The sequence below is a fragment of the Hypomesus nipponensis genome, chromosome 9, assembly GCF_054491055.1.
Source record: "Hypomesus nipponensis isolate SF chromosome 9, ASM5449105v1, whole genome shotgun sequence".
Lineage (NCBI taxonomy): Eukaryota > Metazoa > Chordata > Actinopteri > Osmeriformes > Osmeridae > Hypomesus > Hypomesus nipponensis.
The window spans coordinates 24,448,158-24,460,722 of record NC_140369.1 but is presented as its reverse complement, the minus strand read 5'-3'; the positions used below and the strand labels follow the sequence as shown (position 1 = coordinate 24,460,722).

The window sequence follows — 12,565 nt, the reverse complement described above, 5'->3', positions numbered from 1 at the left end:
GAGTGAGTGGGTGAGTGGGTGAGTGAGTGAGTGAGTGACAGACAGATTGTATGGCCGGGCGTGATCCTGGCTTTCCATCTCTGGTTGACAATAATCATGATAGAGTAGGTAAGAGGGAGTGCAAGTGCACCTTCCTTTTGTAACACGTTTGCTGCCTGCCTTGAAGTAGTCGATTTCATTCATTTGCAATGTCATGTCATTTGAACGTACTTACTTACTTACTTACCTACTCACCTACCAACCGGTGAGCGCGTTCTTGCTCTGATTGAACCCATAGAGTCAAAGAACTAAGTGTAATTCCATTGCTATTGGCCTCGTTTGGTGGTTCATGTGAATACACTGTTGAGTTCCCCATCTTCCTTTAAACCGTAGGGGACCGTAGGGGAATCAATTTTCAGTTGTTTGGCCACTATTTACCCCCCCCCGGCGAGGCGAAGCCCTTTTCGTTTGGCCCGCCGTTTTCCCTCCCTTTTACTTGAAAAAAAAAAAAAAAAAAAGTAAAACAATTTTTTTCACTGACTGACTGACTTACTTACAGGCCGATCTGGTCGTCATAACATGTAATAACACGTATGTCATCTAGGAACCACACCAAAAGCGAGTGCCTGCCTGCCTGCCTGCCTGCCTGCCTGCCTGCCTGCCTGCCTGCCTGCCTGCCTGCCTGCCTGCCTGCCTGCCTGCCTGCCTGCCTGCCTGCCTGCCTGCCTGCCTGCCTGCCTGCCTGCCTGCCTGCCTGCCTGCCTGCCTGCCTGCCTGCCTGCCTGCCTGCCTGCCTGCCTGCCTGCCTGCCTGCCTGCCTGCCTGCCTGCCTGCCTGCCTGCCTGCCTGCCTGCCTGCCTGCCTGCCTGCCTGCCTGCCTGCCTGCCTGCCTGCCTGGAGCTTGGTCAACCCGAGTTCACAGCTGCCAAAATGCATCCGTTGTTGTGGGTGAAACAACGAGGACCACTTTTGTCAAGGTGTAACCCTAGCCCTACCACTTTTGTCAAGGTGTAACCCTAGCCCTAACCCTAGTAGGTGGGATGATTCGGCAAAATTCGGAACGCTTCACGGATTTGCGTGTCATCCTTTCGCAGGGGCCATGCTAATCTTCTCTGTATCGATCCAATTTTATTAGATGTGCTGCCGTAGCGAGCACAAGACAGGCAGCTGCACCGACCCCTATATATACGGCACGTCACTGGTCGAGTCGTCTCGGGGCGGGGTTGAAGCGCGAGGGAGGGCCGGTCCCCCCCTTCCCCCTGGCCATCCCCTCTGCCCCTCCCTCCCTCCCTCTCTCTGCCCCTATCCCTACTGCAAACCCCTACCCCCGTAGTCCAGTCTAGTCCAGTCTAGTCTCGTCGTTACCGTGGCGCAGCGCAAGGGCACTGAGGGGCCGTGCGCGGGTAGCGTGGATCAATGGGGGTCATCGCTTCTCGGCCTTTTGGCTCAGATCAAGTGTAGTTTCTGTTCTTGTCAGTTTAATATCTGATAGGTCTCCCACGGGGGGGACCAGTTCTTATTAAGCCGATTTTTGCCAACGGGGAGTCGGAACGAGGGCTCGCTCCGTCCGCTCCACGCATCGCCCCGGTATTGCAGCTTCTCTGGGGAACGGTGCACTCTTTCTAAGCGTGTCAAAGGGAAACCCTGTGGGGTGAGTGAGTGTGTGAGTGAGTGAGTGAGTGAGTGAGTGAGTGGGTGAGTGGGTGAGTGAGTGAGTGAGTGACAGACAGATTGTATGGCCGGGCGTGATCCTGGCTTTCCATCTCTGGTTGACAATAATCATGATAGAGTAGGTAAGAGGGAGTGCAAGTGCACCTTCCTTTTGTAACACGTTTGCTGCCTGCCTTGAAGTAGTCGATTTCATTCATTTGCAATGTCATGTCATTTGAACGTACTTACTTACTTACTTACCTACTCACCTACCAACCGGTGAGCGCGTTCTTGCTCTGATTGAACCCATAGAGTCAAAGAACTAAGTGTAATTCCATTGCTATTGGCCTCGTTTGGTGGTTCATGTGAATACACTGTTGAGTTCCCCATCTTCCTTTAAACCGTAGGGGACCGTAGGGGAATCAATTTTCAGTTGTTTGGCCACTATTTACCCCCCCCCGGCGAGGCGAAGCCCTTTTCGTTTGGCCCGCCGTTTTCCCTCCCTTTTACTTGAAAAAAAAAAAAAAAAAAAAGTAAAACAATTTTTTTCACTGACTGACTGACTTACTTACAGGCCGATCTGGTCGTCATAACATGTAATAACACGTATGTCATCTAGGAACCACACCAAAAGCGAGTGCCTGCCTGCCTGCCTGCCTGCCTGCCTGCCTGCCTGCCTGCCTGCCTGCCTGCCTGCCTGCCTGCCTGCCTGCCTGCCTGCCTGCCTGCCTGCCTGCCTGCCAGGAGCTTGGTCAACCCGAGTTCACAGCTGCCAAAATGCATCCGTTGTTGTGGGTGAAACAACGAGGACCACTTTTGTCAAGGTGTAACCCTAGCCCTACCACTTTTGTCAAGGTGTAACCCTAGCCCTAACCCTAGTAGGTGGGATGATTCGGCAAAATTCGGAACGCTTCACGGATTTGCGTGTCATCCTTTCGCAGGGGCCATGCTAATCTTCTCTGTATCGATCCAATTTTATTAGATGTGCTGCCGTAGCGAGCACAAGACAGGCAGCTGCACCGACCCCTATATATACGGCACGTCACTGGTCGAGTCGTCTCGGGGCGGGGTTGAAGCGCGAGGGAGGGCCGGTCCCCCCCTTCCCCCTGGCCATCCCCTCTGCCCCTCCCTCCCTCCCTCTCTCTGCCCCTATCCCTACTGCAAACCCCTACCCCCGTAGTCCAGTCTAGTCCAGTCTAGTCTCGTCGTTACCGTGGCGCAGCGCAAGGGCACTGAGGGGCCGTGCGCGGGTAGCGTGGATCAATGGGGGTCATCGCTTCTCGGCCTTTTGGCTCAGATCAAGTGTAGTTTCTGTTCTTGTCAGTTTAATATCTGATAGGTCTCCCACGGGGGGGACCAGTTCTTATTAAGCCGATTTTTGCCAACGGGGAGTCGGAACGAGGGCTCGCTCCGTCCGCTCCACGCATCGCCCCGGTATTGCAGCTTCTCTGGGGAACGGTGCACTCTTTCGAAGCGTGTCAAAGGGAAACCCTGTGGGGTGAGTGAGTGTGTGAGTGAGTGAGTGAGTGAGTGAGTGAGTGGGTGAGTGGGTGAGTGAGTGAGTGAGTGACAGACAGATTGTATGGCCGGGCGTGATCCTGGCTTTCCATCTCTGGTTGACAATAATCATGATAGAGTAGGTAAGAGGGAGTGCAAGTGCACCTTCCTTTTGTAACACGTTTGCTGCCTGCCTTGAAGTAGTCGATTTCATTCATTTGCAATGTCATGTCATTTGAACGTACTTACTTACTTACTTACCTACTCACCTACCAACCGGTGAGCGCGTTCTTGCTCTGATTGAACCCATAGAGTCAAAGAACTAAGTGTAATTCCATTGCTATTGGCCTCGTTTGGTGGTTCATGTGAATACACTGTTGAGTTCCCCATCTTCCTTTAAACCGTAGGGGACCGTAGGGGAATCAATTTTCAGTTGTTTGGCCACTATTTACCCCCCCCGGCGAGGCGAAGCCCTTTTCGTTTGGCCCGCCGTTTTCCCTCCCTTTTACTTGAAAAAAAAAAAAAAAAAGTAAAACAAGTTTTTTCACTGACTGACTGACTTACTTACAGGCCGATCTGGTCGTCATAACATGTAATAACACGTATGTCATCTAGGAACCACACCAAAAGCGAGTGCCTGCCTGCCTGCCTGCCTGCCTGCCTGCCTGCCTGCCTGCCTGCCTGCCTGCCTGCCTGCCTGCCTGCCTGCCTGCCTGCCTGCCTGCCTGCCAGGAGCTTGGTCAACCCGAGTTCACAGCTGCCAAAATGCATCCGTTGTTGTGGGTGAAACAACGAGGACCACTTTTGTCAAGGTGTAACCCTAGCCCTACCACTTTTGTCAAGGTGTAACCCTAGCCCTAACCCTAGTAGGTGGGATGATTCGGCAAAATTCGGAACGCTTCACGGATTTGCGTGTCATCCTTTCGCAGGGGCCATGCTAATCTTCTCTGTATCGATCCAATTTTATTAGATGTGCTGCCGTAGCGAGCACAAGACAGGCAGCTGCACCGACCCCTATATATACGGCACGTCACTGGTCGAGTCGTCTCGGGGCGGGGTTGAAGCGCGAGGGAGGGCCGGTCCCCCCCTTCCCCCTGGCCATCCCCTCTGCCCCTCCCTCCCTCCCTCTCTCTGCCCCTATCCCTACTGCAAACCCCTACCCCCGTAGTCCAGTCTAGTCCAGTCTAGTCTCGTCGTTACCGTGGCGCAGCGCAAGGGCACTGAGGGGCCGTGCGCGGGTAGCGTGGATCAATGGGGGTCATCGCTTCTCGGCCTTTTGGCTCAGATCAAGTGTAGTTTCTGTTCTTGTCAGTTTAATATCTGATAGGTCTCCCACGGGGGGGACCAGTTCTTATTAAGCCGATTTTTGCCAACGGGGAGTCGGAACGAGGGCTCGCTCCGTCCGCTCCACGCATCGCCCCGGTATTGCAGCTTCTCTGGGGAACGGTGCACTCTTTCTAAGCGTGTCAAAGGGAAACCCTGTGGGGTGAGTGAGTGTGTGAGTGAGTGAGTGAGTGAGTGAGTGAGTGAGTGAGTGGGTGAGTGAGTGGGTGAGTGAGTGAGTGACAGACAGATTGTATGGCCGGGCGTGATCCTGGCTTTCCATCTCTGGTTGACAATAATCATGATAGAGTAGGTAAGAGGGAGTGCAAGTGCACCTTCCTTTTGTAACACGTTTGCTGCCTGCCTTGAAGTAGTCGATTTCATTCATTTGCAATGTCATGTCATTTGAACGTACTTACTTACTTACTTACCTACTCACCTACCAACCGGTGAGCGCGTTCTTGCTCTGATTGAACCCATAGAGTCAAAGAACTAAGTGTAATTCCATTGCTATTGGCCTCGTTTGGTGGTTCATGTGAATACACTGTTGAGTTCCCCATCTTCCTTTAAACCGTAGGGGACCGTAGGGGAATCAATTTTCAGTTGTTTGGCCACTATTTACCCCCCCCGGCGAGGCGAAGCCCTTTTCGTTTGGCCCGCCGTTTTCCCTCCCTTTTACTTGAAAAAAAAAAAAAAAAGTAAAACAAGTTTTTTCACTGACTGACTGACTTACTTACAGGCCGATCTGGTCGTCATAACATGTAATAACACGTATGTCATCTAGGAACCACACCAAAAGCGAGTGCCTGCCTGCCTGCCTGCCTGCCTGCCTGCCTGCCTGCCTGCCTGCCTGCCTGCCTGCCTGCCTGCCTGCCTGCCTGCCTGCCTGCCTGCCTGCCTGCCTGCCTGCCTGCCTGCCTGCCTGCCTGCCTGCCTGCCTGCCTGCCTGCCTGCCTGCCTGCCTGCCTGCCTGCCTGCCTGCCTGCCTGCCAGGAGCTTGGTCAACCCGAGTTCACAGCTGCCAAAATGCATCCGTTGTTGTGGGTGAAACAACGAGGACCACTTTTGTCAAGGTGTAACCCTAGCCCTACCACTTTTGTCAAGGTGTAACCCTAGCCCTAACCCTAGTAGGTGGGATGATTCGGCAAAATTCGGAACGCTTCACGGATTTGCGTGTCATCCTTTCGCAGGGGCCATGCTAATCTTCTCTGTATCGATCCAATTTTATTAGATGTGCTGCCGTAGCGAGCACAAGACAGGCAGCTGCACCGACCCCTATATATACGGCACGTCACTGGTCGAGTCGTCTCGGGGCGGGGTTGAAGCGCGAGGGAGGGCCGGTCCCCCCCTTCCCCCTGGCCATCCCCTCTGCCCCTCCCTCCCTCCCTCTCTCTGCCCCTATCCCTACTGCAAACCCCTACCCCCGTAGTCCAGTCTAGTCCAGTCTAGTCTCGTCGTTACCGTGGCGCAGCGCAAGGGCACTGAGGGGCCGTGCGCGGGTAGCGTGGATCAATGGGGGTCATCGCTTCTCGGCCTTTTGGCTCAGATCAAGTGTAGTTTCTGTTCTTGTCAGTTTAATATCTGATAGGTCTCCCACGGGGGGGACCAGTTCTTATTAAGCCGATTTTTGCCAACGGGGAGTCGGAACGAGGGCTCGCTCCGTCCGCTCCACGCATCGCCCCGGTATTGCAGCTTCTCTGGGGAACGGTGCACTCTTTCTAAGCGTGTCAAAGGGAAACCCTGTGGGGTGAGTGAGTGTGTGAGTGAGTGAGTGAGTGAGTGAGTGAGTGAGTGGGTGAGTGGGTGAGTGAGTGAGTGAGTGACAGACAGATTGTATGGCCGGGCGTGATCCTGGCTTTCCATCTCTGGTTGACAATAATCATGATAGAGTAGGTAAGAGGGAGTGCAAGTGCACCTTCCTTTTGTAACACGTTTGCTGCCTGCCTTGAAGTAGTCGATTTCATTCATTTGCAATGTCATGTCATTTGAACGTACTTACTTACTTACTTACCTACTCACCTACCAACCGGTGAGCGCGTTCTTGCTCTGATTGAACCCATAGAGTCAAAGAACTAAGTGTAATTCCATTGCTATTGGCCTCGTTTGGTGGTTCATGTGAATACACTGTTGAGTTCCCCATCTTCCTTTAAACCGTAGGGGACCGTAGGGGAATCAATTTTCAGTTGTTTGGCCACTATTTACCCCCCCCGGCGAGGCGAAGCCCTTTTCGTTTGGCCCGCCGTTTTCCCTCCCTTTTACTTGAAAAAAAAAAAAAAAAAAAAAAGTAAAACAAGTTTTTTCACTGACTGACTGACTTACTTACAGGCCGATCTGGTCGTCATAACATGTAATAACACGTATGTCATCTAGGAACCACACCAAAAGCGAGTGCCTGCCTGCCTGCCTGCCTGCCTGCCTGCCTGCCTGCCTGCCTGCCTGCCTGCCTGCCTGCCTGCCTGCCTGCCTGCCTGCCTGCCTGCCAGGAGCTTGGTCAACCCGAGTTCACAGCTGCCAAAATGCATCCGTTGTTGTGGGTGAAACAACGAGGACCACTTTTGTCAAGGTGTAACCCTAGCCCTACCACTTTTGTCAAGGTGTAACCCTAGCCCTAACCCTAGTAGGTGGGATGATTCGGCAAAATTCGGAACGCTTCACGGATTTGCGTGTCATCCTTTCGCAGGGGCCATGCTAATCTTCTCTGTATCGATCCAATTTTATTAGATGTGCTGCCGTAGCGAGCACAAGACAGGCAGCTGCACCGACCCCTATATATACGGCACGTCACTGGTCGAGTCGTCTCGGGGCGGGGTTGAAGCGCGAGGGAGGGCCGGTCCCCCCCTTCCCCCTGGCCATCCCCTCTGCCCCTCCCTCCCTCCCTCTCTCTGCCCCTATCCCTACTGCAAACCCCTACCCCCGTAGTCCAGTCTAGTCCAGTCTAGTCTCGTCGTTACCGTGGCGCAGCGCAAGGGCACTGAGGGGCCGTGCGCGGGTAGCGTGGATCAATGGGGGTCATCGCTTCTCGGCCTTTTGGCTCAGATCAAGTGTAGTTTCTGTTCTTGTCAGTTTAATATCTGATAGGTCTCCCACGGGGGGGACCAGTTCTTATTAAGCCGATTTTTGCCAACGGGGAGTCGGAACGAGGGCTCGCTCCGTCCGCTCCACGCATCGCCCCGGTATTGCAGCTTCTCTGGGGAACGGTGCACTCTTTCTAAGCGTGTCAAAGGGAAACCCTGTGGGGTGAGTGAGTGTGTGAGTGAGTGAGTGAGTGGGTGAGTGAGTGAGTGGGTGAGTGGGTGAGTGAGTGAGTGAGTGGGTGAGTGGGTGAGTGAGTGAGTGAGTGACAGACAGATTGTATGGCCGGGCGTGATCTTGGCTTTCCATCTCTGGTTGACAATAATCATGATAGAGTAGGTAAGAGGGAGTGCAAGTGCACCTTCCTTTTGTAACACGTTTGCTGCCTGCCTTGAAGTAGTCGATTTCATTCATTTGCAATGTCATGTCATTTGAACGTACTTACTTACTTACTTACCTACTCACCTACCAACCGGTGAGCGCGTTCTTGCTCTGATTGAACCCATAGAGTCAAAGAACTAAGTGTAATTCCATTGCTATTGGCCTCGTTTGGTGGTTCATGTGAATACACTGTTGAGTTCCCCATCTTCCTTTAAACCGTAGGGGACCGTAGGGGAATCAATTTTCAGTTGTTTGGCCACTATTTACCCCCCCCGGCGAGGCGAAGCCCTTTTCGTTTGGCCCGCCGTTTTCCCTCCCTTTTACTTGAAAAAAAAAAAAAAAAGTAAAACAAGTTTTTTCACTGACTGACTGACTTACTTACAGGCCGATCTGGTCGTCATAACATGTAATAACACGTATGTCATCTAGGAACCACACCAAAAGCGAGTGCCTGCCTGCCTGCCTGCCTGCCTGCCTGCCTGCCTGCCTGCCTGCCTGCCTGCCTGCCTGCCTGCCTGCCTGCCTGCCTGCCTGCCTGCCTGCCTGCCTGCCTGCCTGCCTGCCTGCCTGCCTGCCTGCCTGCCTGCCTGCCTGCCTGCCTGCCTGCCTGCCAGGAGCTTGGTCAACCCGAGTTCACAGCTGCCAAAATGCATCCGTTGTTGTGGGTGAAACAACGAGGACCACTTTTGTCAAGGTGTAACTCTAGCCCTACCACTTTTGTCAAGGTGTAACCCTAGCCCTAACCCTAGTAGGTGGGATGATTCGGCAAAATTCGGAACGCTTCACGGATTTGCGTGTCATCCTTTCGCAGGGGCCATGCTAATCTTCTCTGTATCGATCCAATTTTATTAGATGTGCTGCCGTAGCGAGCACAAGACAGGCAGCTGCACCGACCCCTATATATACGGCACGTCACTGGTCGAGTCGTCTCGGGGCGGGGTTGAAGCGCGAGGGAGGGCCGGTCCCCCCTTCCCCCTGGCCATCCCCTCTGCCCCTCCCTCCCTCCCTCTCTCTGCCCCTATCCCTACTGCAAACCCCTACCCCCGTAGTCCAGTCTAGTCCAGTCTAGTCTCGTCGTTACCGTGGCGCAGCGCAAGGGCACTGAGGGGCCGTGCGCGGGTAGCGTGGATCAATGGGGGTCATCGCTTCTCGGCCTTTTGGCTCAGATCAAGTGTAGTTTCTGTTCTTGTCAGTTTAATATCTGATAGGTCTCCCACGGGGGGGACCAGTTCTTATTAAGCCGATTTTTGCCAACGGGGAGTCGGAACGAGGGCTCGCTCCGTCCGCTCCACGCATCGCCCCGGTATTGCAGCTTCTCTGGGGAACGGTGCACTCTTTCTAAGCGTGTCAAAGGGAAACCCTGTGGGGTGAGTGAGTGTGTGAGTGAGTGAGTGAGTGAGTGAGTGAGTGGGTGAGTGGGTGAGTGAGTGAGTGACAGACAGATTGTATGGCCGGGCGTGATCCTGGCTTTCCATCTCTGGTTGACAATAATCATGATAGAGTAGGTAAGAGGGAGTGCAAGTGCACCTTCCTTTTGTAACACGTTTGCTGCCTGCCTTGAAGTAGTCGATTTCATTCATTTGCAATGTCATGTCATTTGAACGTACTTACTTACTTACTTACCTACTCACCTACCAACCGGTGAGCGCGTTCTTGCTCTGATTGAACCCATAGAGTCAAAGAACTAAGTGTAATTCCATTGCTATTGGCCTCGTTTGGTGGTTCATGTGAATACACTGTTGAGTTCCCCATCTTCCTTTAAACCGTAGGGGACCGTAGGGGAATCAATTTTCAGTTGTTTGGCCACTATTTACCCCCCCCGGCGAGGCGAAGCCCTTTTCGTTTGGCCCGCCGTTTTCCCTCCCTTTTACTTGAAAAAAAAAAAAAAAAAAAAAAAAGTAAAACAAGTTTTTTCACTGACTGACTGACTTACTTACAGGCCGATCTGGTCGTCATAACATGTAATAACACGTATGTCATCTAGGAACCACACCAAAAGCGAGTGCCTGCCTGCCTGCCTGCCTGCCTGCCTGCCTGCCTGCCTGCCTGCCTGCCTGCCTGCCTGCCTGCCTGCCTGCCTGCCTGCCTGCCTGCCTGCCTGCCTGCCTGCCTGCCTGCCTGCCTGCCTGCCTGCCTGCCTGCCTGCCTGCCTGCCTGCCTGCCTGCCTGCCAGGAGCTTGGTCAACCCGAGTTCACAGCTGCCAAAATGCATCCGTTGTTGTGGGTGAAACAACGAGGACCACTTTTGTCAAGGTGTAACCCTAGCCCTACCACTTTTGTCAAGGTGTAACCCTAGCCCTAACCCTAGTAGGTGGGATGATTCGGCAAAATTCGGAACGCTTCACGGATTTGCGTGTCATCCTTTCGCAGGGGCCATGCTAATCTTCTCTGTATCGATCCAATTTTATTAGATGTGCTGCCGTAGCGAGCACAAGACAGGCAGCTGCACCGACCCCTATATATACGGCACGTCACTGGTCGAGTCGTCTCGGGGCGGGGTTGAAGCGCGAGGGAGGGCCGGTCCCCCCTTCCCCCTGGCCATCCCCTCTGCCCCTCCCTCCCTCCCTCTCTCTGCCCCTATCCCTACTGCAAACCCCTACCCCCGTAGTCCAGTCTAGTCCAGTCTAGTCTCGTCGTTACCGTGGCGCAGCGCAAGGGCACTGAGGGGCCGTGCGCGGGTAGCGTGGATCAATGGGGGTCATCGCTTCTCGGCCTTTTGGCTCAGATCAAGTGTAGTTTCTGTTCTTGTCAGTTTAATATCTGATAGGTCTCCCACGGGGGGGACCAGTTCTTATTAAGCCGATTTTTGCCAACGGGGAGTCGGAACGAGGGCTCGCTCCGTCCGCTCCACGCATCGCCCCGGTATTGCAGCTTCTCTGGGGAACGGTGCACTCTTTCTAAGCGTGTCAAAGGGAAACCCTGTGGGGTGAGTGAGTGTGTGAGTGAGTGAGTGAGTGAGTGAGTGAGTGAGTGGGTGAGTGGGTGAGTGAGTGAGTGACAGACAGATTGTATGGCCGGGCGTGATCCTGGCTTTCCATCTCTGGTTGACAATAATCATGATAGAGTAGGTAAGAGGGAGTGCAAGTGCACCTTCCTTTTGTAACACGTTTGCTGCCTGCCTTGAAGTAGTCGATTTCATTCATTTGCAATGTCATGTCATTTGAACGTACTTACTTACTTACTTACCTACTCACCTACCAACCGGTGAGCGCGTTCTTGCTCTGATTGAACCCATAGAGTCAAAGAACTAAGTGTAATTCCATTGCTATTGGCCTCGTTTGGTGGTTCATGTGAATACACTGTTGAGTTCCCCATCTTCCTTTAAACCGTAGGGGACCGTAGGGGAATCAATTTTCAGTTGTTTGGCCACTATTTACCCCCCCCGGCGAGGCGAAGCCCTTTTCGTTTGGCCCGCCGTTTTCCCTCCCTTTTACTTGAAAAAAAAAAAAAAAAAGTAAAACAAGTTTTTTCACTGACTGACTGACTTACTTACAGGCCGATCTGGTCGTCATAACATGTAATAACACGTATGTCATCTAGGAACCACACCAAAAGCGAGTGCCTGCCTGCCTGCCTGCCTGCCTGCCTGCCTGCCTGCCTGCCTGCCTGCCTGCCTGCCTGCCTGCCTGCCTGCCTGCCTGCCTGCCTGCCTGCCTGCCTGCCAGGAGCTTGGTCAACCCGAGTTCACAGCTGCCAAAATGCATCCGTTGTTGTGGGTGAAACAACGAGGACCACTTTTGTCAAGGTGTAACCCTAGCCCTACCACTTTTGTCAAGGTGTAACCCTAGCCCTAACCCTAGTAGGTGGGATGATTCGGCAAAATTCGGAACGCTTCACGGATTTGCGTGTCATCCTTTCGCAGGGGCCATGCTAATCTTCTCTGTATCGATCCAATTTTATTAGATGTGCTGCCGTAGCGAGCACAAGACAGGCAGCTGCACCGACCCCTATATATACGGCACGTCACTGGTCGAGTCGTCTCGGGGCGGGGTTGAAGCGCGAGGGAGGGCCGGTCCCCCCCTTCCCCCTGGCCATCCCCTCTGCCCCTCCCTCCCTCCCTCCCTCTCTCTGCCCCTATCCCTACTGCAAACCCCTACCCCCGTAGTCCAGTCTAGTCCAGTCTAGTCTCGTCGTTACCGTGGCGCAGCGCAAGGGCACTGAGGGGCCGTGCGCGGGTAGCGTGGATCAATGGGGGTCATCGCTTCTCGGCCTTTTGGCTCAGATCAAGTGTAGTTTCTGTTCTTGTCAGTGCACACATCTTGGTGAAGGGGAGCACAGTTTTACACAACGGACGTATGCTTTTACTGAATTTGAACTTTTTAGGGAAGGATTTTAAACTGATAAATGTGTATGGTTTTAGCAGCAAGAATGAGAGGTGCGACCTTTTAGATGACCTGCAGTCCCACCTGCTAGGGAGGGATCCCCTAGTGGTGGGAGGGGATTTTAACTGTGTTTTATCAAGGAAAGATAGGAAAGGAGCCGGAGAGCTTTTTAAAGTAGACAGATCGTCGGTTTTATTACACGGACTTTGTAGGGATTTTAAATTAGTTGACTGTTTTAGATCCCTGCATCCCAGAGAGGAGGGCTTCACCTGGTCCAGTGGCGATGGTACCAGAGCCTCTCGCATTGACTACGTACTGACCCGGGACGCCCCCCCAACCGA

General features: G+C 53.4%; 15 non-coding genes and 1 pseudogene across 15 annotated transcripts; 8 read left to right on the top strand and 8 right to left on the bottom strand.

Moving 5' to 3' along the window:
• Positions 1 to 1,028: 1,028 nt before the first annotated feature.
• On the bottom strand, positions 1,029 to 1,135 carry LOC146273835 (U6 spliceosomal RNA). Its single transcript, XR_014766823.1, has one exon. It is a non-coding gene; the product is annotated as a U6 spliceosomal RNA (small nuclear RNA).
• A 269-nt stretch (positions 1,136 to 1,404) lies between these two features.
• On the top strand, positions 1,405 to 1,601 carry LOC146273834 (U2 spliceosomal RNA). The gene has a single exon (XR_014766979.1). It is a non-coding gene; the product is annotated as a U2 spliceosomal RNA (small nuclear RNA).
• A 924-nt stretch (positions 1,602 to 2,525) lies between these two features.
• On the bottom strand, positions 2,526 to 2,632 carry LOC146273833 (U6 spliceosomal RNA). The gene has a single exon (XR_014766822.1). It is a non-coding gene; the product is annotated as a U6 spliceosomal RNA (small nuclear RNA).
• Positions 2,633 to 2,901: 269 nt separating this feature from the next.
• Positions 2,902 to 3,098, top strand: LOC146273832 (U2 spliceosomal RNA). Its single transcript, XR_014766978.1, has one exon. It is a non-coding gene; the product is annotated as a U2 spliceosomal RNA (small nuclear RNA).
• Positions 3,099 to 4,010: 912 nt separating this feature from the next.
• On the bottom strand, positions 4,011 to 4,117 carry LOC146273831 (U6 spliceosomal RNA). Its single transcript, XR_014766821.1, has one exon. It is a non-coding gene; the product is annotated as a U6 spliceosomal RNA (small nuclear RNA).
• A 269-nt stretch (positions 4,118 to 4,386) lies between these two features.
• LOC146273830 (U2 spliceosomal RNA) lies at positions 4,387 to 4,583 on the top strand. The gene has a single exon (XR_014766977.1). It is a non-coding gene; the product is annotated as a U2 spliceosomal RNA (small nuclear RNA).
• A 1,011-nt stretch (positions 4,584 to 5,594) lies between these two features.
• Positions 5,595 to 5,701, bottom strand: LOC146273829 (U6 spliceosomal RNA). The gene has a single exon (XR_014766820.1). It is a non-coding gene; the product is annotated as a U6 spliceosomal RNA (small nuclear RNA).
• A 269-nt stretch (positions 5,702 to 5,970) lies between these two features.
• On the top strand, positions 5,971 to 6,167 carry LOC146273828 (U2 spliceosomal RNA). Its single transcript, XR_014766976.1, has one exon. It is a non-coding gene; the product is annotated as a U2 spliceosomal RNA (small nuclear RNA).
• A 917-nt stretch (positions 6,168 to 7,084) lies between these two features.
• On the bottom strand, positions 7,085 to 7,191 carry LOC146273827 (U6 spliceosomal RNA). Its single transcript, XR_014766819.1, has one exon. It is a non-coding gene; the product is annotated as a U6 spliceosomal RNA (small nuclear RNA).
• A 269-nt stretch (positions 7,192 to 7,460) lies between these two features.
• LOC146273826 (U2 spliceosomal RNA) lies at positions 7,461 to 7,657 on the top strand. The gene has a single exon (XR_014766975.1). It is a non-coding gene; the product is annotated as a U2 spliceosomal RNA (small nuclear RNA).
• Positions 7,658 to 8,668: 1,011 nt separating this feature from the next.
• On the bottom strand, positions 8,669 to 8,775 carry LOC146273825 (U6 spliceosomal RNA). The gene has a single exon (XR_014766818.1). It is a non-coding gene; the product is annotated as a U6 spliceosomal RNA (small nuclear RNA).
• A 268-nt stretch (positions 8,776 to 9,043) lies between these two features.
• On the top strand, positions 9,044 to 9,240 carry LOC146273824 (U2 spliceosomal RNA). Its single transcript, XR_014766973.1, has one exon. It is a non-coding gene; the product is annotated as a U2 spliceosomal RNA (small nuclear RNA).
• A 987-nt stretch (positions 9,241 to 10,227) lies between these two features.
• On the bottom strand, positions 10,228 to 10,334 carry LOC146273823 (U6 spliceosomal RNA). The gene has a single exon (XR_014766816.1). It is a non-coding gene; the product is annotated as a U6 spliceosomal RNA (small nuclear RNA).
• Positions 10,335 to 10,602: 268 nt separating this feature from the next.
• On the top strand, positions 10,603 to 10,799 carry LOC146273822 (U2 spliceosomal RNA). The gene has a single exon (XR_014766972.1). It is a non-coding gene; the product is annotated as a U2 spliceosomal RNA (small nuclear RNA).
• A 920-nt stretch (positions 10,800 to 11,719) lies between these two features.
• LOC146273821 (U6 spliceosomal RNA) lies at positions 11,720 to 11,826 on the bottom strand. The gene has a single exon (XR_014766815.1). It is a non-coding gene; the product is annotated as a U6 spliceosomal RNA (small nuclear RNA).
• Positions 11,827 to 12,099: 273 nt separating this feature from the next.
• LOC146273820 (U2 spliceosomal RNA) lies at positions 12,100 to 12,327 on the top strand (annotated as a pseudogene).
• Positions 12,328 to 12,565: the final 238 nt, after the last annotated feature.